This window comes from Lycium ferocissimum, chromosome 8, assembly GCF_029784015.1.
Source record: "Lycium ferocissimum isolate CSIRO_LF1 chromosome 8, AGI_CSIRO_Lferr_CH_V1, whole genome shotgun sequence".
Classification (NCBI taxonomy): domain Eukaryota; kingdom Viridiplantae; phylum Streptophyta; class Magnoliopsida; order Solanales; family Solanaceae; genus Lycium; species Lycium ferocissimum.
The window spans coordinates 65985934-66012854 of NC_081349.1; positions in this window are offsets into that span (position 1 = coordinate 65985934).

Here is a 26921-nt window from a genome sequence, read left to right on the forward strand (position 1 = left end):
TTCAAAGGCATTTTGGTATTCGTCATTGTACTTGTTTCTTCGTACTTATTTCGGATATCTTCTGATCACCGTATTTCACGTTTAGCCACACATATTTCTTCAGATTTAATTTTTTCTGTGGGTCGTGCCATGTCTCACAGGCTGTGACGTTGTTTTTATCCGCTGCATCTTTAGGATATCTATTCGTTACATCTTGAGTGTTCTCTGTCTCGAGCCTTCCATATTTTGCAATGCACTTTCGTTGTATATATATATGCTTAAAGAGGGCACGACGGTGGCCCTATTCCCGTCATATGTTACCGTTGTCACTCTTAGAGGTCCGTCAGAGATTACGCGTGGGTTTGTATATAGTTGTCGTCCTATCGTGTATATATGACTTATGCTGGGGACGTTCCCATTCGTAGGGCGTGCCTCATTACTCGCGATATATATATATGTTTGGGATGTCGTATGTGGCTGCCTTGTTTCGCTTGCGTATATATAGTTGGGGCGTTCCCACATGTTATGATAGCCTTGCCACTTATATACGATGCTATCTCGTTGAAAGTTGTAACTCCCGTGAGACAAAGCCGCGTGGATAGTATATATATGCGAGCGCTGAGACGACGTGTTGCCTTTTTACATATAAGTTCCCTATTGTGTCGATTGTGAGCCGATTATAGAATAGTGTGTATACGAGTGTCCAAATTTCGGCACTAGTTGCGGCATTACGGTTGGTCGTGACACCGACAAGGTCAAGCACACACGAACGGGAACGTCCCAAAATACGAGTCATATGTACACAACTAAACAAAGAACTATACACAACCCACACATATGTCTACGTACCCCTAAGAGTATCAACAACATATGACGACGGACAGGCCCCGCCGTACCCCCGAGTAAACATATACATATATCGCCAGATTCGTACAAAAGTCTAGGCTCCGAACAACGGAGCACTCCAAGGTAGCCGGATAGAAATCCTAAGTCAGGATCACCGAAACGAGTATCCGTACCGCGGTACGAAACGCAGCCCCCCGAAGAAAGCGGGGCCGCAAGAAATACGTACCGAGTATATGAAACATGAAATATAGTAAACATCATACCGAAATAAGGAGGTAGAAAACTAGTATAATAATCGTAAAACCTCAAGGCTTGCCTTTGAAACATAAATCATGTGCGTCAACATCATACCCAACCTGTTATGGGACTTAATTACATAATTAGATAATCATCCTGTACATATGCATATATAACGTGTCCCGCCCCCAGCGAGGGACTCGGTAAATAAAATCATCACATACATGTACATATAATGCGTCCCGCCTCTAGTGAGGGACTCGTGAATAAAGTCATCATATGCCATCCCGACCGCCATCCCCGTGTTATCATATCATCATGTCATCATATCATCATATACATATATATAACGTGTCCCGCCCTCTAGCGAGGGACTCGGTGAATAATGCAATGTGAGCCGTGCACGAAAAAATGTCCCGGCCCGGACTCAGTTGAAAGATGTAATAACACTATGCGCACGAGCAGCAGTATTGAGTAACCATATGCATATAAATCATCTTTTGAGACTCAATAGATAAGTAGACTAATCAACGCTCGAGTATCAGGATACTAGTCATACTCAGTACTCTTGAATATCATTATGAACTATATCAAAATAAAGCCTTAGGGATCATAGCCATGTATCAAATTACTACGAGACAGCTTATAAAAGTTATAGTCATTAGTCATTATAGAGTTTTTCAGGAACAGAAACTTTCACGAATCATTTACTATCCGATCATCTAGAAAGCTCGAGGGCAGTAGCTTGACTATTTTAAGAATTCTAATATCAAGAAGTGAATAAGAATCATAATACATGCTCGGAACTTATGAATAGAATTACCCCAAGCTCATATCGTTTCATACTTACATCTAGGACATGCCAAAAGAAGAAAGGGTAGGCTTTACATACCTTTAGCGTTTACTCGCAACACAACACGTATACGCTGCCCAATAGTATCTTAACCTATATTAAGACGTCAAGAACTACAATTAAACGACGAAGAGATTCAAAACACATTCTAATGTTAGTAACTCCTTTCTAGACGATAAGACGACGTTTCGCTTATATTTAACCCAACTACATTCAACCAAGCCAACATCAATAATCATACGTTCAAGTACCAACCCGAGACTATTCAAACAAGACTCGAGAACACTCCGGACAGCCCACACAATATTCCAAATAGCCCACATTCACAATATTCGACAACAATCGACATACGACTATTACATATTCAAGTTACTCTTAATGATTCATAGTCGTAACATATTCATCTAACAACCTTACAATGGCCCAACCAACACATCACACAACATATAATCTTAATTACCATTAATCTTCAAAGCTCAACAACAACAACAACGACGCATTCTTTTCATTCAAATTCGTGAACTATATCAACAACCACACGTTAACAACATTATTCATATATATGCAAGAAACTATATTAACAACATACTAACTTCTACAAACAAAACGATTTCAACTCCAACTTGAACCATCAAATACTTTCATTTTCATCATAAAATCCATAACAACAACAACCAAGGTACCAAGTAAAATCAATTCACCATTTTCTCCTAAAATAGCCCCTACACGGCTTGACAAATACTTTCAACATCAACATACACAATTTTTATACATATCTACACATTACAACATGCTCAAACCACCTTAATAACGTGTAGAAGGAGATTAAACCTTACCTTAACACTTAGCTCCTCAACTTGGCTAGAATTTGTGCCTTGAATTTAATACTTGTTCTTGCTATCTAGGATCAATCCCACGTTGTTGTACACCTTCCAAGGATTGAAATACTTGAAGAAAATTATTTGGATCAAGATCATAAACTTGAAGAAATCGCCCATAGGCCGTGGCTTTCAAGAACTTCCATGGCATGTTTATGGTTTCTTTTCAACTAAGATATGAAGATAAATAGGTAGAACACTTTAGGACTTGATTGGCCATGGAAATCATTATTTTTCTCAAGATCGTGGCCGTGAGCCTCTCATGGCCGAGTTCTCTCCCTTGAATTCCATTTTGTGGATGAAAAATGAATAGCTAGTCATCTTTTCTATTTATTTATGACCTCCATAGTGGTGACACATGTCCAACCCTTGACATGTGTCCCATTATCCTTTATGGACCAATCATATCCAACCATGTGTTGTGGGGCCCACTTAATGGTCTAATTAGGCTAATTAATCATAATTAATCACTAATCCCCACTTAATAATTTAATCATGGTTTATTAATCCCTAATCTCCATTAATATTTCCATTCCAATTAAAATTTATAAGCAATTCGTGCACTAATAAAAATCGGGGATTAACACTCCTTGTCTCGTATCCATAAATAATCTTGTCCTTGGACTTATGCCGATTAGCTTACGAATAATCCGTCATATAAAAATACGGGATATAACATCCTTCCCCCCTTTAGAACATTCGTCCTCGAATGTTAAACTGGTCTCATAAGGTCTTATAAAATTTCGGGGAAGTCTCCTTCATTGTTATAGCATGTAGTCTCATCTACCAATCAAGTGAAGAATTTAGGTTACCTGTAGGCATAGGGAACAAGTAAAGATACTCATTCTTTATCTTCTCTTCAGCTTCCCAAGTCATCGTTTCCCGATTATTGTTTCGTCACAATACCTTAACGGAAGCCACATCCTTAGTACGCAACCTCTTAACTTGCCGATCAAGTATAGCTATAGGGTTTTTCTTATTAGACAACTCCTCCGTTACCTGGATATCATCCACGGGGAATACTCTAAAAGGGTCACCAATACCTTTGCGAAGCATTGACACATGAAAGACTGGATGTACTGCTTCCAAATCAAATGGTAGGTCCAACTCATAGGCAACCTTGCCTACCCTATGAATAATCTGATAAGGCCCAATATATCTCGGGCTAAGCTTCCCTCTCTTACCGAATCTTATTACACCCTTCATGGGTGACACCTTCAAGAATACCCGATCACCAATTTGGAACTCTAAGTGTCGACGTCGATTATCTGCATATGACTTCTGTCGACTCTGGGCTGTTAATAACCTTTCCCCGAATGAGTTTCACTTTATCAACTCGTTTGTCAATCATATCCGGGTTAATTAATTTAGTTTCACCAACATCAAACCAGCCAATAGGTGACCTGCACTTTCTGCCATATAGAGCCTCATACGATGCCATTTGGATGCTAGAATGGTAGCTATTATTGTAAGCAAACTCAACAAGTGGCAGATGATCATCCCAGCTACCTCTGAAATCGATAACACAGGCCCGCAACATATCTTCTAGCGTCTGAATAGTACGCTCGGCCGTCCGTCGTAGTCCGAGGGTGAAATGTCGTACTAAGACTCACCGTGTCCCCAATCCTTCCCCGGAATGATCTCCCGAAGCTAACCGTAAACCGAGCACCTCCGTCCGATATAATAGATGTGGGAACTCCATAAAGTCTTACAATCTCCTTAATGTATAACTTTGCATAGTCTCTCACCGAATAAGTAGTCCCGACGGAGAAAATGGGCCGATTTTGTCGGCCTTATCCGCAATAACCCGTATAGAGTCATATTTTCGTGGAGTGCGAGGTAAGCTTGTAATGAAGTCCATATTCTGGAACCTTTAGCCTCATACATTACTTCTCGACTTCTTTAAAAGACTTTAACTGTCACTCTACTTTTTAGCTCTTAATCTCTATCCTTAGAGTTAGTTATCGAGTAGCGATGAAGTTCCCTCATATAATAGCTTTACATAGCCGCTCTGTGCTTTAACTATCATCAGCTGGTATAATTCTGACACATTTTTGATTTGACATATAAGTTCACTGTCATCAGTAACCAGCTTGTTCTGCTCGTCTCACTTAAACCATTCTATAATTCCCTTAACCCAACTTGTAACATTCCAGGCCCATTATCTCGTGTCATTTCTTTAACTTTAATTCAAATTCTTCTATTGCCCCTTTGTTCAGATTTTGCTCTTAACTTTCCTGTTACACATTATGTTGCAATCTTTACAAGAATATGCGAAGGTGCTCAAATTAGCCCAAGAAATACCTTAGCGTCGCTTCATTAATCCTTATGTTTTACCTTGTCTTCTCCTCTCTTATCTTACAACCGGTATCGGAATAGATCTTTAGTTCCCCCATGGCCATGTCCTGTTTGCCCTCAGTACTAATTCTATCTCGGTAATTTGCCTTAAACCATCTTTACATCTTTCTGTAATGTACCCAAAATATCATAACTGCATTATCATTATTGAGTCCTTACTCCTCTTATCAATTACTCACTCACTTGGTCTTACGCTTAACATACAAATATTCATAGGTTGCATAACCATTCTTGTACAATTTTTATAAGGTATATTCAATCTTAGACATAGTCTTTCCGTCTCCTGGTTCATTCTGCTTTACATATTTCATTCATACTAAACTCGCTCGTCCTATTTTATCATACTTCTTTCCCTTCCCTTATTCACTCTTTGACTTTCTCATTTCCTACCATAGGAGATTTTCTATTCCCTCTTCTTTGTTACTTACAAGTTGCAATATCATTAGCGAACAACTCTATAGCCAACATCTTGGCCTTTAATCCAAAGATAGCATCGCTATCCTTCATAATATCTCTTAAGTTATTCAATACCATTCTCTTGTCATACTCTTTTTCTTTATACACATCCACTTTCTAACATCATGTCATTCAAGGTCTCTACAAAAAACTTCTTAACACTGCCTCAAATACCATCCTGACTTCTATCCATTTATTGCTGGCTTTTAGATCTTACTATCTTGTCTCAGCAAGGGATCTTACCTGAAGCTCAAGCATCTATATCAAATATATCGCAGTGCCAATTGTCTCCATCTTGCACTTGCATAATCCGTTTGTATTCTACTCTATGTCCCTATTTCCAACCTCAAATTCATCCAATCTCTTTTTCCAATCCACTTGGTACTGTACCATATCCATATCTTTCTTTATAATCTATAACTTGATTATTCACGTACGAAACCTTAACAAAATCACGAAGCGACGAGAACCTTTCTATATATAGTACAAAATCTCATCTGATAATCTGTACTCGAGTAATGCAACCAATGTAGCAACTCATTCAGGCCACATTCCACTTACTCCCATCAATAATTAATTAGTACTTGTAGTCGTTCCAATCTCAATTAGATAACACCTATATCCTGATGATAAGTGTCCAAAGTCCTCTCGTAACATTATCTCTATCCCAACCTGTATCATCTGTTTCCTTTAATAGGTTTACAATACATCATTTTGTTCAAGCCTACAGCCCTTGTCCTTTAAGGATTCCACTATTTCCGAGGTGAAGTCGTGTACCCGCGGCACTCCTTTATGCCTCGTGCCCTTTTATCCTTATTGTGTACCCTGTACCGACTTCTAACTTATTCAAAACCATATCAAGTTTATCTTAACGATAGCCTTATCTTATTACCTTGTCGGTCGTACTACACCTTTAAGTTCATAACTATATATTCCCCTTTCATTCCATACTCGTACTCAATTAATTACGTCTATCTTGGGTGCTTCCGTTAGAATTCCCTTATCATTTCTCCCGTCTATGTCTATCTTTTATTCTAGGCACGAGAAATCTTATGCTACCTCTGTATCTTTCGGAAAAAATCACTTCTGCATAATCCCTTTCTCATTTTCGAAACGTATTCTGTTCACCCATGTTTATTCGAATCATACCGGTCATTTTTCTAGCACTCATTCTACCTCGTTACTCATCTTTTTATAACTTGGTCTTCCACAGTTCCGTCACTTTTAGTACTCGTATCCTTGGCTACACATGTCATGACCTATTGCTACGCTGTTATCTCGCTTTCTTCTTATTTCCTCCTTTCAGTTACTCTTTCTTTCCTTGTGCTCGCTATCATTTTCGTTATCATATAACCTTTATTCGAAACTTTGCCTGCAGAACTTGATAAGTCTTTCTTATTCATTCTACAGCTCGCTTTTATACCTTAGTCACATAGATCACGTCATATCTTTTAGTCACTTCCCCACTAGGTTTTACTCATCTTCGTAACAATCCTTATTATATTCACATTATATCCTGTTCGTATTCGATCCCATAATGTAACACTTCTTAACCTCTTACACTTCCTGATCAATCTTATCCTTAATATCTCACAAGCTGTCTTTTTAGTACATTTATATCCGTCACAATTCTTTTTCCTCTGTGCTCTTGTCTTAATCACACTATTACTTCTTTTAATTATAAACTCGTCGTAATCTATCCCTTCTTATCAATTCAGTCGGTACCTTAATATAACTCTCTATCAAGGTTTGCCAACCTTTTCTAAATCATCTCTTAGTACCTCAAGCCCTTTCCTTTCCAAATCCTTTTTACCATATCAATATCGACCTCCTAATTACTATTACCATCAATTCAGCAGTTAACTTATTTCTCGAGGTCAGCCATACTCGCAACTTAGTCAGATCCTATCATTACTATTGGTACAACCTTTCAAGTCATATCACAAACCTATGTCTCACTCTCTTTTTATTTCTAGGAAGATTTTGGCGGAGTTTCCTCTGTATTCCTTACCGTCTCGAAACCTGCACGCAGGAAATACCAACAAGGCTCCCACAAAATACATATATATATATATATATATATATATATATATCATATTACAGCCACACAAGGCTCCTAATATCAACAACAGTACGATAATGATGAACTTACCTCGTGTGTTCTTGTTCAACTCAAACTGCACCTTTTACACTTTTCTGTTTACTTTCCCTTTCACTCTTCAACTTTACATTTCAATCGTACTTCAATAATTTACCCGACATATATCTTTCGTACCTTTGTTTACTTGCGTGCTTTGTAACTTCCAATATCGTCAGTCACCTTCTTCTGTCGATGTCGTTCTTCTGCTGAAATCAAGGGTTAGTATAAGGAATCTCATTTCCTATGGCTTGGCTCTATCGGACGATCTTAGATATGAAAGAAAGGTAACATCCTAAATGTCCCGTAGCCTCCGTTTATAGATGTGGTGCACAACACACCGATAAACAAGACTCTACTAGACACGGTCTGTAGACACTCCGAGGATGAACTGCTCTGATACCACTTTTGTCATGACCCAACCCCGTAGGCCGTGACTAGTGCCCGAGCTGGACACTCGTATACACACCTGTTAGCTATAATCAGTCTACAACTAGCATGATAAGGAATTCATATATAAAAGGCAAGACGTCGTCTCAAAACTGTCACATATATATATATATCAAGACAACCTGTCTCCTGTGGAGTCACAACTACCAACAGATAACATTGTACATAAGTCGGCAAGGCTATCATAACATGTGGGAACGCCCCAACTATATATACGCAAGCTGACAAAGCTGTCACTACGAATGGGAACGTCCCAAAACATGAGTCATACAGACACAACTGAACATCAACTATACACAACCCACACATATGTCTACAGACCTCTAAGAGTATCAACAGTAACATATGACGGGACAGGGCCCTGCCGTACCCCGAGTAAACATATACATATATCGAGTATCCGTGCCAAAAGTCTAGGCTCGGAACAACGGAGCACTCCAAGGTAGGCCGGATAGAAATCCTAAGCTGGCGGATCACCGAAGCGAGTATCTGTACCTGCGGGCATGAAACGCAGCCCCCCGAAGAAAGGGGGTCAGTACGGAATATGTACTGAGCATGTAAAACATGAAATATAGTAAACAGGATCATACTGAAATAAGGAGTGTAGAAAACTAGTATAATAACCAGAAAACCACAAGGCTTGCCTTTGAAACATAAATCATGTGTGTCAACATCATACCCAACCTGTTATGGGACTTAATTACATAATTAGATAATCATCCTGTACATATGCATATATAACGTGTCCCGGCCCTTTAGTGAGGGACTCGGTAAATAAAATCATCATATACATGTACATATAACGTGTCCCGGCCCTCTAGTGAGGGACTCGGTGAATAAAGTCATCATATGCCATCCTGGCCACCATCCCCGTATCATCATATCATCATGTCATCATATCATCATATATATATATATATATACATATAACGTGTCCCGGCCCTCTAGTGAGGGACTCGGTGAATAATGCGAGCCGGCGTGCACGAAAACATGTCCCGGCCCGGGACTCTGAAAGATGTAATAACAAAGTATGCACGAGCGTAGTAATGAGTAACCATATGCATATAAATCATCTTTTGAGACTCAATAGATAAGTAGACTAATCAACGCTCGAGTATCGTGATACTAGTCATACTCAGTACTCTTGAATATCATTATGAACTATATCAAAATAAAGCCTCAGGGATCATAGCCATGTATCAAATTAATACGAGATAGCTTATAAAAGTTATAGTCATTAGTCATTATAGAGTTTTTCAGGAACATAAACTTTCATGAATCATTTACTATCCGATCATATAGAAAGCTCGAGGCGTAGCTTGACTATTTTAAGAATTCTAATATCAAGAAGTTGAATAAGAATTATAATATATGCTCGGAACTTATGAATAGAATTACCCCAAGCTCATATCGTTTCATACTTACATCTAGGACATGTCAAAAGAAGAAAGGGTAGGCTTTACATACCTTTAGCGTTTACTCGCAACACAACACGTATACGCTGCCCAATAGTATCTCAACCTATATTAAGACGTCAAGAACTACGATTAAACGACGAAGAGATTCAAAATGCATTCTAATGTTAGTAACTCCTTTCTAGACGATAAGACGACGTTTCGCTTATATTTAACCCAACTACATTCAACCAAGCCAACATCAATAATCATATGTTCAAGTACCAACCCGAGACTATTCAAACAAGACTCGAGAACACTCCGGACAGCCCACACAAAATTCCAAACAGCCCACATTCACAATATTCGACAACAATCGACATGCAACTATTACATATTCAAGTTACTCTTAATGATTCATAGTCGTAACATTTTCATCTAACAACCTTACAATGGCCCAACCAACACATCACACAACATATAATCTTAATTACCATTAATCTTCAAAGCTCAACAACAACAACAACGACGCATTCTTTTCATTCAAATTCGTGAACTATATCAACAACCACACGTTAATAACATTATTCATATAAATGCAAGAAACTATATTAACAACATACTAACTTCTACAACAGCCCACAAACGATTTCAACTCCAACTTGAACCATCAAATACTTTCATTTTCATCATAAAATCCATAACAACAACAACCAAGGTACCAAGTAAAATCAATTCACTATTTTCTCCTAAAACAGCCCCTACACGGCTTGGACAGCTTTCCAACATCAACATACACAATTTTTATACATATCTACACATTACAACATGCTCAAACCACCCTTAATACATGTAGAAGGAGATTAAACCTTACCTTAACACTTGACTCCTCAACTTGGCTAGAATTTGTGCCTTGAATTTAATACTTGTTCTTGCTATCTAGGATCAATCCCATGTTGTTGTACACCTTCCAAGGGATTGAAATACTTGAAGAAAATTATTTGGATCAAGATCATAAACTTGCAAGAAATCAGCCATGGCCGTGGGCTTTCAAGAACTTCCATGGCATGTTTATGGTTTCTTTTTCAACTAAGACATGAAGATAAATAGGTAGAACACTTTAGGACTAGATTGGACATGGAAATAATTATTTTTCTCAAGATCAGCCATGGCCGTGAGCTGCCATGGCTGAGTTCTCTCCATTGAATTCCATTTTGTGGATGGAAAATGAATGGCTAGTCATCTTTTCTATTTATATATGACCTCCATAGTGGTGACACATGTCCAACCCTTGACATATGTTCCATTATCCTTTATGGACCAATCATATCCATCCATGTGTTGTGGGGCCCACTTAATGGTCTAATTAGGCTAATTAATCATAATTAATCACTAATCCCCACTTAATAATTTAATCATGGTTTATTAATCCCTAATCTCCATTAATATTTCCATGCCAATTAAAATTTATAAGCAATTCGTGCACTAATAAAAATCGGGGATTAACACTCTTTGTCTCGTATCCATGAATAATCTTGTCCTTGGACTTATGCCGATTAGCTTACAAATAATCCGTCGTATAAAAATACGGGATATAACATGTACCCCATACATTGCTAAGAAATTTGGTATAGAACCAGAAAAGTTATGTGAACCTTTCGAAGTGTCCACTCTAGTTGGGGAATCAGTTATAGCTAGACGTATCTATAGGAGCTGTCTAGTCAAAGTGTATCATCGCTTTACTGTAGCAGACTTAGTAGAATTGGAGATGGTCGATTTTGATGCAATCATGGGCATGAATTGTTTAGAGTCTTGTATGCCACAGTGGGTTGTAGGACCAAGATAGTAAGTTTTGAATTTCCTGGTGAACCAATCTTAGAATGGAAGGGTGATGCAGTAGCACCTAAGGTTAGGTTTATTTCCTATCTTAAAGCCAGAAAGACGATCTCTAAAGGTGTATATCTATCATCTAGTTCAAGTTAGGGATGCAGATGCTCAAACCCCCACTCTCCAATCCGTACCAATTGTAAATGAGTTCCCAGAAGTGTTCCCTGAGGATCTTCCCGGAGTCCCCCCTGATAGGGAGATTGACTTTGGAATTGATCTACTTCCCGGCACTAAGCCGATATCTATTCCGCCTTATAGAATGGCTCCAACAGAGTTGAAGGAGTTAAAAGCCCAGTTGAAAGGTCTTCTAGATAAGGGATTTATAAGGCCAAGTGTCTCACCTTGGGGCGCACCGGTCTTGTTTGTCCGAAAGAAGGATTGGTCTCTGCGTATGTGTATTTACTATCCTCAGTTGAATAAAGTCACCATCAAGAACAAATACCCTCTTCCCAGAATAGATGATTTATTCGATCAACTTCAGGGTGCCTAATGCTATACCCTCAGATCAGGGTACCATCAGTTGACGGTTAAGAAAGTTGACATTCTTAAAACAGCTTTCGGGACTCGTTATGGGCATTTTGAATTTTTGGTAATGTCGTTAGGTTTGACGAATGCACCAACAACTTTCATGGACCTTATGAATAAGGTCTTCAAACCTTATCTTGATTTGTTCGTTATTGTGTTTATTGATGATATCCTGATTTATTCCCGTAGCGAGACTGACCATGCAGAACATCTCAGAATCGTGTTGCAGACACTGCAGGATCGCAAGCTGTATGCGAAATTTTTTAAGTGTGAATTCTAGTTGAAATCGGTAGCATTTTTGGGCCATGTCATCACAGGCGAAGGCGTGAAAGTGGATTTTCAGAAAATAGAGGCAGTGAAGAATTGGCCTAGACCTACCTCAGTATCCGATGTAAGAGGTTTCTTGGGTCTAGCAGGCTATTATAGGCATTTTGTAAAGGGATTTTCCTCTATCTCGTCCCCTTTGACTAGACTGACTCAGAAGAAGGTCAAGTTTCAGTGGTCAGATGCTTGCGAGAAAAGTTTTGAGGAGTTGAAGAAGAGATTGACTTCAGCTCCAGTCTTGACACTACCAGAGGGAACCGAAGGGTTCGTGGTGTATTGTGATGCCCCAGGAGTTGGTCTTGGATGTGTTTTAATGTAGCATGGTAAGGTTATATCTTATGCGTCCAGATAACTCTAGCCCCACTAGAAGAATTATCCGACTCATGACCTTGAGTTAGCAGCCAAGGTATTCGCGCTAAAGATCTAGCGCCATTATTTGTATGGAGTGAATGTTGATATTTTCACAGATCACAAGAGTCTTCAGTATATGTTCTAGTAAAGGGAGCTGAATCTTAGACAGAGAAGATGGCTTGAATTGCTTAAGGATTATGATGTTGATATCCTCTATCATCCGGGGATAGCAAATATTGTAGCCGATGCTCTCAGTCGGCGTTCTATGGGAAGCTTAGCTCATGTTGAGATAGACAAGCGAACTATGACAAAGGAAGTCCACAGCTTAGCAAAATAGGAGTTCGACTTCTTGACTCCGAAGATGGTGGCGTTGTTGTTTAGAACAGGGCTGAATCCTCCTTGGTAGCCGAGGTGAAGGAAAAAAAGTTTAGTGATCCCTAGCTATTACAGCTGAAGGAGGGAATTCGAAAACACAAGACTACGGCCTTTGAACAAGGGGGAGATGATGGTACTTTGAGGTACAGAGGCAGACTATGCGTTCCAGACATAGATGGGCTCAAAGATCGGATTATGTCTGAAGCCCACAATGTGTATTCTATTCACCCAGGTTCCACAAAGATGTATCATGATCTTAAGAAGATTTATTGGTAGAATGACATGAAAAAGAACGTAGCAGATTTTGTAGCTAAGTGTCCAAATTGCCAGCAAGTGAAAGCCGAACACCAGAGGCCTGGTGGGTTGGCTCAGAACATAGACATTCCCGTCTGGAAATGGGAGATGATAAACATGGATTTCATAACAGGTTTACCTCGCTCTTGTTACACCCCGTAGTTTCGTATGTTGAGATTCGAGCTACCTTTCAGGAGGTATATGAGATTATATGCACTTATCTTATAGTTATGAGGGTTTAAGTTCGTATAATAAGCTATGGAAGGATTGGAGGACAAGTGATTTAAGGAAATTAAGTTTGTTGGAACTTTAGAGAATATATGAATGGCAATTTTGGCCCAACTTGGAGGAAGAATATCTTTTAGTATATATGAAGTTTTTAAGCAAAGAAAAAACCTAAAGTGACTTTCATGAAGTGTAGTTTCCAACACAACAAACCGCGCGTCGATTGGACATCAGAATAGAGAATTATGAGCATTTTAAGGTGGGCTGTCAGAGTAGGGAATTAATCCTGCGCGAACGCGCCTGACGGTGGCCCGAACGCGCAGAGAAGGACCCAGCAACCCAGCGCGAACGCGCCTCAAGGCAGCACGATTGCGCTAAGTAATTTTTGAGTCGGTGCTAACCGACTCTAGCCAAGTATAAAAAGGGGGTCTACCCCCTTATTTTTAGACCAAATACTCCCTAAAAGTTCCCAAATATTCTGAAGAGTTCCCCCAACTTCCGTCCACTAAATTTTACCGCGAATTAAGTGAAATCTCCGAATTTAGGTCCGAACAGCGTATAGTAGTGATTATAATATGGTATTGCGGTGAAACTTGGCTTGGATTCAAGGTGATAATTGAAGATATTGCAGTTCTAGCGGGTGAAAGGTATGAATCTTTCCTTAGTAATATTGAATTAAGCTTATTTATAGAGGAAAAACTATTAAATGATCGTCTAATGAATTTGTTAGTTGAGAAATTTGGAAAACATCGTGTAGGATGTTTTATGGAATATATTGGTATGGATAATGGTGTTGTTGATGCTGGTACTGTTGTTGTTGTTGTTGTTGTTGGTTATGGTATTGTGATTTTGGGATAGGCATATAAACAGGGGAGATGCTGCCCGAATTTCAGCAGATTCTAAAAGGATTTTAATTAAAGGCTTGAGACAACTGTATGATGGTGAGCCTAACAATAGTATGAATAGTTTTATATGTAGATTACGAGACTACGAACATTTGTAAACAGATTGCAAGACCGGAGGCAGGTTGGAAAGTCGAGAAGTGAGTTTCTAGGTATGTTAAGGCTAAACCTTTCTTTCTTAAGGTATGATTCCTTTGTTGTGAACCTATACATGATATCCTCAATAACTTTATTTCTAAAATACCAAAGCTCACAGTTCCTGATGTTCCTGTGATATCATTGAGCTTGTTTCATGGCTATTGATGTTATTCATTGATGTTGATCTCACCTTATGATTTTGTTCCTTCAAGGTGAGATGTGTTCATGATGATGGTTTCATAATAATAATCCCACGAGTTTAGGAACAGGTTCTTAAGGAATGTTTTATAGGACATGAATAGAGTGCTAGTAGAGGATCTCTTATAAGGTATTTTAATGTTCGAAGAGAAGTTTATGTTGTATCTTAGGACTTGGTTGATGTTTAGTCAAGCGGGAAGAAGTACTAATGGCCTGAGCTGTGCTTATAAGTCTTATGTGATTATGTAGACCCTACGAGTTAAGTGATGACTATGAAAAGTGCATAGAGATTACTTGTAGAAGTTTGGTTATGATGTCGATTATAATTACCACTGGTCTACGACCAATCGGTCAGATGTTACCATCGGGCTGCGGTCGGTTGGGCAGATATGTGTTTACTGCTGGTCTCTGACCAGTTGGGCAGCTATGTATTTACCACCATGCTACTACTGGTTGGGCAGTTATTACCGCCGAGCTACGACCAGTCGAGCAGTTACTACTGATCAGTCGGGCATTTGCGCTCTACTGTCAGGCGATAATCGGACGGGCAATTACCACCGTGCTATGGACGGTCGGGAAGTTACCACTGATCAGTTGAGCAGTTAGCACCAGGACGATAAGTAAGTTAGAGACATAGTACCAAATAGAGATGTAGTTAAAGAGATGAGAGTATTAAGAGACATGCGTACTAGATTTTCATTGGTGAGTCAGAAATGCCAGTTGGACTCTTATCCTTCTTCTTGCAGTATATATTTATTATATTACATTTTCGCCTTACATACTCGGTACATTATTCGTACTGACGTCCTTTCTTGTGGACGCTGCGTTCATGCCCGCAGGTGTAGACAGACGGGACGAGGATCTTCCGCAGTAGGCTGCTTTCAGGTACTAGTTTTGATTGGTGGGCTCCACTTCTTCCTGGAGCATTGCCAAGTCTGGGTTGTATATGTATTTTGTGTTAAGGGTATGACGGGGGCCCTGTCCCGACTTATGCACTTCAGTCATGTTCATAAAGGCTTTGCAAACAAATTCCTATGTACAGCTTAGTTATGTTTTGTTAGTGGATATGTTGACGTCGTAGGCCTATTGTACCTATACTTATGCATGATATTATATTCATAGTTGACCTTCTTGGCCTTATCTTGCCATTGGAGACATAGATGATGCGAGTTACAGTTTGGTTCGCTCGGCCCTGTAAGGTGCCGGGTGCCAATCAAGCCTCACCGAGGTTAGGGTGTGACAACTCTTTTCGAAAGCATGATTTGATTTGGGTGATTGTAGATCGACTTACCAAGTCAGCTCACTTCTTACCAGTGAAGACTACAGATTCAGCAGAAGATTATTCCAAGTTATATATTCAGGAAATCGTCCGATTGCATGGGACTCCTTTGTCTATCATTTCAAATCGTGGTGCTCAGTTTACGACGAACTTTTGGAAATCCTTTAAAAAAGGATTGGGCACAAGGGTGAACCTCAAAGACAGCTTTTAATCCTCAGATAGATGGCCAGGCAGAGCGTACTATTCAGACTCTTGAGGACATATTGAGAGCATGGGTCCTAGATTTCAAAGGTAATTGAGATGACCATTTGCCTCTCATTGAGTTTGCTTATAATAACAGTTACCACTCTAGTATCCAGATGGCATCGTTTGAGGCCTTGTATGAGGGGAGATGTAGGTCGCCAATTGGTTGGTTTGAGGTTGGTGAAGCAGAGGTGATATTGTTAGGGCCAGACTTGGTCTATCAGGCTATAGAGAAAGTCAAGTTGATTCAAGAGCATTTGAAGACAGCTTAGAGTCGCCAAAAGTCTTATTCGGACGTGTGGCGTAGATACTTGGAGTTCCAAGTTGATGATTGGGTGTTTTACGAAAGTTTCGCCTATGAAAGGCGTTATGAGATTTGGGAAGAAGGGGAAGCTTAGTCCCCGCTATATTGGGCCATAAAGAATCCTGCGAAGGATCAGGCAAGTGGCCTATATTGGGCCAAAAGTTGGTTGTTGTACACTAAGTATTTCATGTGTCTATGTTGAAGAAGTTCATGGTAGACCCGTCTCTGGTTGTTCCTACAGAAATCACAGGGGTTAAAAATAGCCTGTCTTATGAAGAGATCCCGGTGGCTATTCTTGATCGTCAAATCCGCAAGTTGAGAACTAAAGAGATTGCTTCAGTGAAAGTACTATAGAGAAATCAGAAAGTTGAAAAGGCTACGTGGGAGGCCAAAGAGGACATGAAGTCCAGATAGCCCAATCTCTTTGAAGAGCAGGCAAAAAATATTGAGGGTACCTAACCTTTTCATTCAGATCCTTATAGTATAATCTCCATGTTTTCAATATTCAGTCAGTCCAGTATTCAATCAGCTCAGTATTCAGTCAGTTCAGTAGACATTCAGTTCAGTAATCATGTAATCATTCAGTTCAGTAAGCATGTGTTCACGTCAGTTTAGTGATCACGTGCCTTAGCTAATCAGTTTCATGTATCTGAGTTACAGAGTAAACTCTACCAAGCTTCCGTAAAGTATCCGAATTAGCCGCGATTATAACCAAGACCATTATTCGAGGATGAATGATCCCAAGGGGGAGATAATGTTACACCCCGTATCTTAGAACTAAGGTTAGACTCGTATCGTTAGAGTTTTAGTGGAAGAACAGAAGGTTTGAACGTTTTTCGAAAATGGTTGACAAGCCTACTTCGGGAAATCATAACCCCTTGATTAGGTCAAAATTTTGGAAAGTACCCTTAATGAAAGTTGTAGTACGTAGAAATAGCTTTCCAACCATATATGGAATAGGCCTATCAGAGATCAGATCAGGGAGATATGATCGTCTCAAGATGATGACAAATAGTAAGGCGCTTAAGATTCGATAGAATCGGCTTAGTTTTCGATACATCTTCCTTCCATCCCAATTTTGTGAAAATCAATTGAGGATTTGAGAACACTTAAAACATAAAAGTTTTAGATCTTTGAAATACCTTTCCAATGATATGTTGGGGAGGCTGAACGGAACTTTTTTCTAGGAGTTATGGCCATTTTACCGAATGCTGTCAGAAATGGCCTAGGGCGACGCCCCGGGCTCCACGCCAAGCCAAAATCACTTAAAAATGTAATTTTCATCAGGTCCTGTAATATAGGCCTAGTGTGCTGCCTTGGGCGATGCCCGGGGCGACGCATTACGCCTGAAATGCCTTTTTTTTTCGAATTTTATATGTACCCAACTCCGAAAAACTTTTCCCACTTCATTCTAAACCGTCTTTTTGGAGAGAAAACACCCTAGGGCTTCCACAAAGCATCCAAGGTGAGTTTCTACTCAAACCCCATTGATTATTACATCAATCTAACAAAGATTAACGCTAGAATTCCCATCTATTCTATAGATTATTGATTGAATCTTCGTCTTGGATAAAAGAACCCTAGAATCTGAATTCAAGAGGATTGAACTTCAAAAAGGTAATACTTCTACTCTCTAATCACTTATAGTTGTGAATTGATGAGTTCTTTGGAGAATAGTAAATGGGTTTGATAGAAAGTATCATATGAACTATGCTAGGGTTTTGGATTATTAACTAGGATTGTTGTAGTCATATGGGTGATGAAGAATGATGTTACTTTCATCAAATTGAGATTCTAAAATCACCTAGAAGTAATAGAACGGGAATTGGGTGAAGAAAACACCATTAATGAAGGTTGTGGAGCTTTATGCCCACTAAGTGTTTGATAAAATGCTTAGGTGACCAAAGCATGAATATTATTGCTAATATGGAATCCCTTTGACTTGTGTTGCTATAGATTAAAGTTGAAAGGGTTGACGAACTTTGTATCACACTCAAAGGTCAGAATTAAGGTATGTGAGGCTAACTCTCTACATTTGGGAATGTTAATGATTCTCCCTACGCCACGTTCATTTACAACGTTACTAATTGCCTCAGAAATATAGTTAAGCTTAGTTCCTTGAATAGTTGCAGAACTTCTATTCTCTAGTTTCATAATACATTCATGACTTTCATTCTGCTCAGTACGTAATCAATATAGACTTGTGTTTGATACCCATGAGTCTCAGTCTAGAATACTCAACATATTTATAAATAGTAAAGCTTTAGTTCTCATAATCAATTCATGAATACATGTATGAGTGAATCATTGCCCAGTATGTCAGTGTTGTATCTTTCAGCATGATTCTCAGTTCTTTTATGTAAATTGTTTAATGATGATCACCTGTGTTATTGGGCCTAAGGCCGAAGTTATGTATACGTATACTTGGGCCTGAGGCTGCAATTTGTGGACATATATATTGGGCCAGAGGCCGCAGATTATTTACTCAGATAAACAGGTAGTTCGTCATTCAGAATAAGGAGTATTCATATCTTTACTTTCTTATTTCTGTTCAGTTATCAGTTATCAGTTCAGTTTCAGTTTCAGTATTTACAGTTCTTTCTTTCAGTTGCTTTACATACCAATGCAATTCAAATGTATTGACGTCCCCTTTTATTGCCCGGGGGCCTGCATTTCATGATGCAGGTAATGATTTACAGGTTGACGATTCAGAGCGCTAGGATTATCGTACCAGCTATTTGGTGAGCCCCAGTTCCCTCGGGGTGTTATCACACTTTACAGTCTTTTCAGTATTTCTAGTTAGTCAGGTATGCCGGGGGCCTTGTCTCGGTAAACAGTCAGACTTTATAATTCTTAGAGGCTTTATAGACTATAGTTGCAGTCAGTCAGATGTTTAGCAGGCTTTTGTGTTAGCCTTGTTGGCTACTTATTCAAACTTTCGGGCTTATTCAGTATTTCTGCATTTATGATATTCAGACAGACTTTTAGTAGATCAGCATATGTTAGTATGTTTTGATGTCACATGTTGATTTAACAAGCTAATTGGTTCGCTCGGTCACATGCAGTTAGGCACTGAGCGCCGTGTTATGCCCAGGCCATGGTTCGGGGAATGACACAGACGAACCAGGTGAATGAAATAGGTTCGTGAACATGTTCCAGCGCAAGTCCTACAAAGAACTAGGATTTGCATATTTATGGTAAAGACTTGGCGGTCAAGTATGCAGATTTCCTTTCCATATTTGTTGGGATTAGTAAGACTTCTACAAGGACAAGAAACAGACTCAACAAGGCAAGAATAAAAATACAACACAAACCCCAACATCTCATGGGCCTACTCGAATAGGATTTTATGTTTGCGACCTACTGTGCACTCAATGTTATAAATATCCAAGTCTTTACAAGAAGAAGGTTTACACACCCACAAAGAGAGATTTAAAAATATTGAGCGATCAAGAGATATATCAAGACTATTCAGAATGTAGGCGTGTCCCTAGTACGAGAAGAAGATTGAAGAAACTGTAGAACAGAGTTTATATTTGTAGTTCTTGAGTCTAGAAAACTTGTATTAGGTTGGTTATCGAGTTGTATCTTTATCTGCTTTATTATAAGCATTACAGTTGTAAATTCAACTTCAAGTTGGGGATCAACTTCAAGATTGCTTGCTAGTCAGAGGTTGACTAGGAAGATAGGAATTATAGGTTAGTTTCTAGGTTACAGAGGTTGTAACTTTAATTTGCAGAGGCTCATTGTTGTAGTGGAGTTTTGAGGAAAATCCTACAGAGGTGTAGGTCATGGTTTTTATCGCCTTTGTGAGCCGGGTGGTTTCCACATAAAAACCATTGTGTCTTTTACTTTCCTGTTCATTATTATTGTGCAAACACGTACCTAGAACAAGTAGAGCAATGTGTTCTATCCTTAGACGAAAATTAGGTATTGATCAGGATAAACACTTAGATCGTGCAACTTCAACAATTTTTGTACCAAATACGTAGTAAATTTAGACTCTTAACAAATAATAAATAAATCTATTAAATGGATTAACCACTTGATAAATCATTTCATTATGCTCTACGCTAAATTTGAGGAGTTGTTAAAAATAATGTAGACCCGATTCATTTAATCTATTTTAGTGGTCTTCTTCATTTACATATTTAATGATTCATTATAGAGAAAAAATTAAAAGTCAGAAACGTTTCATGCATTGTAGAAATCGAAGAGTCGTATGTAAGAGTCTGTTTGGAAAGCCACCCGTTAATTGGAATTGGTGCAATTACTAGGGTAGTAATTACACTGCCTAGTAATTACACAGTATTGTAATTACAATGATCAGTTTGTTTGTCATAACGTAATTACAGTGTATTTATAAGCGTGTTGTTTGATTACACAAGTGTAATTACACAGTTAGTTTAATTTAAAAATAAGATTTAATTATCAGAAATTACAATTAATATTTGAAAAATATGTGTCTTTATAAATAATATTAAATTGAGTATTTAACAACACATTGTTTCTTGAAAATATATTAATTAATAATCATATATATATATATTTTTTAAATTAATAATATTTTAATTTTAATTAATTCTAAAAATTAAAAAGCGGACTTTTTTTTATCGAACCTCATGGATTGGATGTTTGACAAAATAATTAATATTTATAAATATAATGCCAAAATATTATTCAAATGTTTGGCAAAAAAAAAAAAATCTATCAATTGTAAGTGAAAAATAAATAGCATAAAATGTGAAATAACAAGTCAATAATACTAAAGCAAATAAATTAAAATTGAAAATATAACCTAAATTCAAAATCCAAAAGAAAAAGTTTAACATAATACTCTTATGTTAAATTCCAGCATAACATAAGTAAGTTCCAACGTAACTTAAGTAAATAAAATTCAAAAGAAAGAGAAAATATAAGTCTATAACCTCATTCACAATGAAATTCTACTTTAATAACATCACTCATTATATGCTAAGTTTGTTAATGATTCACTCTTTATAATATTAAGAGGTGTAGCTTCAAAAATTAGAATAATAACACAGTTAAGCTAAAAGTATAAAATAAAAAAAAAAAAATATGAGCAATTATATAGAACCATAAGAAATAAAGGTTGGGAATGAAAAGAAAGGAAATAAAAGATAAATCATATAAAAAGAAAAATAATTAAAAAGTGAAAAAAAAGAAATTAAATAATAGAAATAAAAATGAATTAAAAAAGAAAAGAAAAAAAAAACTAAAAAGAAACCCTGTAATTACACCCAATTCTCCCCCCCCCCCCCCCACCCCCCCCTTCCCTCTCGATAATTGGAGATTGTAATTACACCCTCTCAATTACACCCAATTCCCACCTAACCAAGTAATTACTTAGTCAAACAAACAGGCGAAACTGTGTAATTACACCCAATTTCAATTACCTGGTGGCTTTACAAACAGGCCCTAAGTCTCATTGTTATTCGTTGTTATTTTGCAGTCGTCTTCTTCACTAATAACATTATAAAATACTCATCTTAGTTCAGCAAAAAAATGCCAAAGCATCCTGTAGCAAACTTTCAAGCACTCTGTTCATGTATTCTTCTTTTCTCTTTTTGTGCCTTTTAGTGCATAATTTCTAAGCTGTATGTGTGGAGTTTTCAAAGCCTTGATTGATTTGGGTCACGAAGCAGTGCTAATGCATCTCGGTTCGAGTCCGAGTGGCGGCATACCGTCTTCTAAAAAAGATAAATAGATCTTATAATGAATTCAATTCCCGATTTTCATTTTAGAATTATGTAATTAAGGGACTTCTTTTTTAAGATTTTTTATGATATTTTCAACCTTAGAGCATATATTAACTCAGATTTCCTTTTCGATCGTTTCAATTGTAATTACAATTCATTTGATAACCTTTTTAGTCGATGAAATCATAAAACTATATGATTCGTCAGAAAAGGGCATTTCTTTGTTGGTGGGATAAAAGGATTAGTTGAATTTACTCATTTTTTTGATCGATGAGTAATTGATGGGATGACTAACGAGGTTGGGGTTATTAGTTTCATTGTAGGAGAAGGTATCAAATATATAGGGGGCAGACGCATATGTCTTTCTCCTACCAAAAGGAAAGAAAAAAGAAATAAGGATTTCCCCTTTGCTTTGAAAAATGTTGTAGCAATCATAGTAGTGTAATTGTTCTCCCCTGTTATATAGTGTAAATTGTAATTTTAGTTTTATTCTTGATATTTATATTCATATAATTTGTATTGACGTTTTGAATGAAAATTCAGTTGATGATGTTGCATGGACGGTCATGTGAACACAATTCACTCTCGACTATAAATCAGAATTGAGTTTTTAATATCTAAAAAATGTTTATTTTTCTTCACGTTTGATTGATAGTAGAGAACTTCTCTTAGAAATATCAATAAAGGAGAAAGAAAAAAAAAATTGAATTATTAAGATGACATCATCTAAATGATTTTGTATATTTAGCTACCGCTTACTGTTTGTATATTTCAATTTTCTCTTCTAATTATAGTTTGCATTCATCAACCATTTAGAACAAGTAGGAGGCACACCTTAATTACCTTTGCAGGTTTTAAATCACGAGTCAAATAATATAGGTTTTTTGAAGCTTTTTATTTAACTCAAAGCTCTGTAATCTTACATTTGTAGTCAATAAAGCATCTTTGTTAGGCTATTTGTCTGTTGTTATAAATAGAGCGTATTATGGATATCCATTCAAATACACGTTTTCTCGGATAAGCTTGCAATTGGATAAACTTGCAATCAAGCATGTAGCTTGCAAGTAGCTCAAGTAGGCAGCTTGTCAGCAGCTTCTGAAAAGAAGCTTCTTTTCTTTCAATTCAGTTCATTTGTACATCAATTGAAAGAACGATAAAATCTCTCTCTCTCTCTGTCTCCCCCAGCTTCTTTGGCTATATCTCTTGTTGTCTTGTACTAAAAATATTATTTCATAACATGTTATCAGTACGAGACTCTGCCATTTTGAGCACTTACTTTGAGTTTGATTTCTAGTTCAGTTATTTGGTGACAAAAGTGATGCAGGTGACATGGTAATGCTCCACAATACATAGTCCTCTTCCATGTGTCACATGAGTTTGTCGGTATTGGGTAGAAGGATGGCCCGGTACAAAAAGTGTCACGCCCCACCGAGCGAACCAACTGGCTGGTTGAATCAACATGTGATACCAAAACATAACTGATTTATAAAATAAAACTAACACATGTTGATTAACTGAAAGTCTGACTGAAATATCATAATGTGGAAATACTTAGACAATCTAAAAATATCTGAAAGTGGCCGACATGGCTAAGCCAAAACAACTGAACAACTGAGTGTAACTGCCAACAAGGCTAACATAACAAATATCTGACTGTCTGGACTATGTCTATGAAGCTTCTAAGAATACTGAATAATATAGCTATCCAAAAAATGAAATAATTGGAAAGCTGACAATGCCCGAAGGAATCGGGGGCTCACCAATAGCTATACGTGCACTCCTAAATAGCTGAGTCGTCAACCTGTATATCGTTGCCTGCATCTCGAGATGCAGCCCCCCCCCCCCCAAGCAATAAAAGGGGCATCAACATATTTGAATTGTACAGGTATGTAAAACAACTGAAACAATAAAGTACTGGAACTGAAACTGAAACTGAAACTGAAACTGATAACTGATAACTGTAAACTGTGATAGCAAAGGAAGTAGAGATATGAATACTCCCTGCTCTGTATCTGAATCATCTGTTTTATCTGTGTTTGTATATGTGGGGCCTCGGCCCAATAATAAATGCACGCTATGGCCTCGGCCTAGTAGTGCATTAGTTAATGGCCTCGGCCAAGTATACGTATACATAAGACTGTGCCTTTGGGAAAAATCACATATGTTCAATTATGGTTAATTAACAAAGACTGAGACCATAATAACAATGAACAATACTGAACTAAAATAGACATGCTGGACTGAACTGAAAACATTGACTGTTTCTGAGCATACTGAATTTCTAGACTGAGACTCATGTGGTAACAATACATAAGTCTATAAAGATTACGTGCTGAGTTCATGATATTTAAATTGAAAATCATGAACGAATGCTGTAACTGCAACCCTAGAAGATAATAGTTCTACAACATATCATGAAACTAGGGCTAAACTGTATTCTGAGTCAAATTACTGACAAGTATGAAGAATGAGGGGTAGGGAGAATTATGAACATTCCCTAACATAGATAGTTAGCCTCACATACCTGTATACGCTCCAAGTCTTGTAACTACTGGTCTGAAATTGAGAAGAACCCCAAAAGCCTAAGTCTTGAACCCTTAAATGGGTTTTCTTCAAAACCCTAGGTTAAGAACATTGAATTCATGCTTAATGTTCGTAATCTTATGTTAGAATTCACTTGGGATAATTAGAATTGACTTACCTTGGTGTTCTTGGTGATGGAGGAGAAGAATAGGTCGTTCTAGGGTTTAGGGACTTGCAAAAATAAAAATTAGAACTGAAACTAGGTATTTATAGTTTCTGGTGCGGGCTGAGAAATACAGACCAGAATACGGTCTGTATTCTGAATTACGGTCCGTAAACCCGGACCATAATTTAACATATTTCAAAATAGAAACACTACTTTATTTTCCTCCTTAAATACGACCATAATTTACGAGCCATATTCCAAAATACGGTCCATATTTAACAATATAAATTCCCCAAGCCAAATTCCAGAATGCATAGTGATTTAGATGCCAAATTACGATTTTTAATACGGACCGTATACTGAAATACGGTTCGTATTCTGGGGCGTAAATCCCCATCTGACAACTGAAGAGAAATTTCCAATTCCCATATTCTTTATCTGGTTTTGAAAGTCTAGAATTATGGTCAAAGTTTAAGTTAAAGGTTTGAGGTGTTACAATATCTCCCCTTTGGGATCATTCATCCTCGAATGATGGATGGATTTTGGTTAAAAGGGGATTGAGACATGTGCACACTAACTGACATGAGCACATGAAAACTGAACTGAAAGGGGCTGAACTGAATTATCTGTTGAATTGAGTAACTTCTAAGTCAACGACTGTCTAACTGGCTGAATACTGATAACGTGGAAACTATAGAAGGACAAATCTTAGAGGGGAAAGTACAATACCTTCACCGGTTTCTGCTGATTCTTCAAAGAGATAGGGATATCTGGACTTCATGTCTTCTTCGGCTTCCCATGTAGCCTCTTCAACTTTCTGACTTCTCTACAAAACCTTTACTGAGGCTACCTCCTTAGTTCTCAACTTGCGAACCTGGCGATCAAGGATTGCTACCGAGACTTCCTCAAAAGTCAAGCCATCTTTAACTGTTATGTTTTCAGTTGGGATAACCAACGACGGGTCTCCCAAACACTTTCTTAACATGGACACATGGAATACTGGGTGTATGGCAACCAAGTCTTGTGGCAACTTAAGCTCATAAGCCACTTGACCAACCTTTCGCAGAATTCTGTATGGTCCAATATAGCGGGGACTAAGCTTCCCCTTCTTACTAAATCTCATAACACCCTTTATTGGCGAGACTTTAAGAAATACCCAGTCATTAACTTCAAAATCTAAATCTCTCCTTCTCACATCTGTGTAAGACTTCTGGCGACTCTGAGCCATTTTCAAATGCTCTTGAAGTAACTTGACTTTTTCCATAGCCTAATAGACCAAATCTGGTCCTAACAACTCTGCTTCACCAACTTCGAACCAACCAATCGGTGATCTACACCTCCGCCCATAGCGAGCTTCAAACGGTGCTATCCCAATACTAGCATGGTAGCTGTTATTATAAGCAAACTTAACGAGAGGTAAGTGATCATCCCATTTAAGTTTAAAATCAAGAACACAAGCTCTCAACATGTCCTCAAGGGTCTGAATAGTACGCTCTGCCTAGCCATCTATTTGAGGATGAAAAGCTGTGCTGAGGTTAACCTTGGTACCCAATCCTTTCTAGAAGGATTTCCAGAAGTTCGCTCTGAACTGAGCACCACAATCTGAAATAATAGACACTGGAATCCCATGTAATCTGACAATTTCATTAACATGCAACTTGGCATAATCTTCTGTTTGAATCTGTGGTCTTGATTGGCAAAAAGTGCGCCGACTTAGTAAGCCAGTCAACGATCACCCAAATAGAGTTATGCCTCCTAGCTGAACGAGGTAGACCTGTTACAAAGTTAATATTGATCATTTCCCATTTCCAGACAGGAATATCAATATTCTGAGCCAAGCCACCAGGCCTCTGGTGTTTGGCTTTCACTTGCTGGCAGT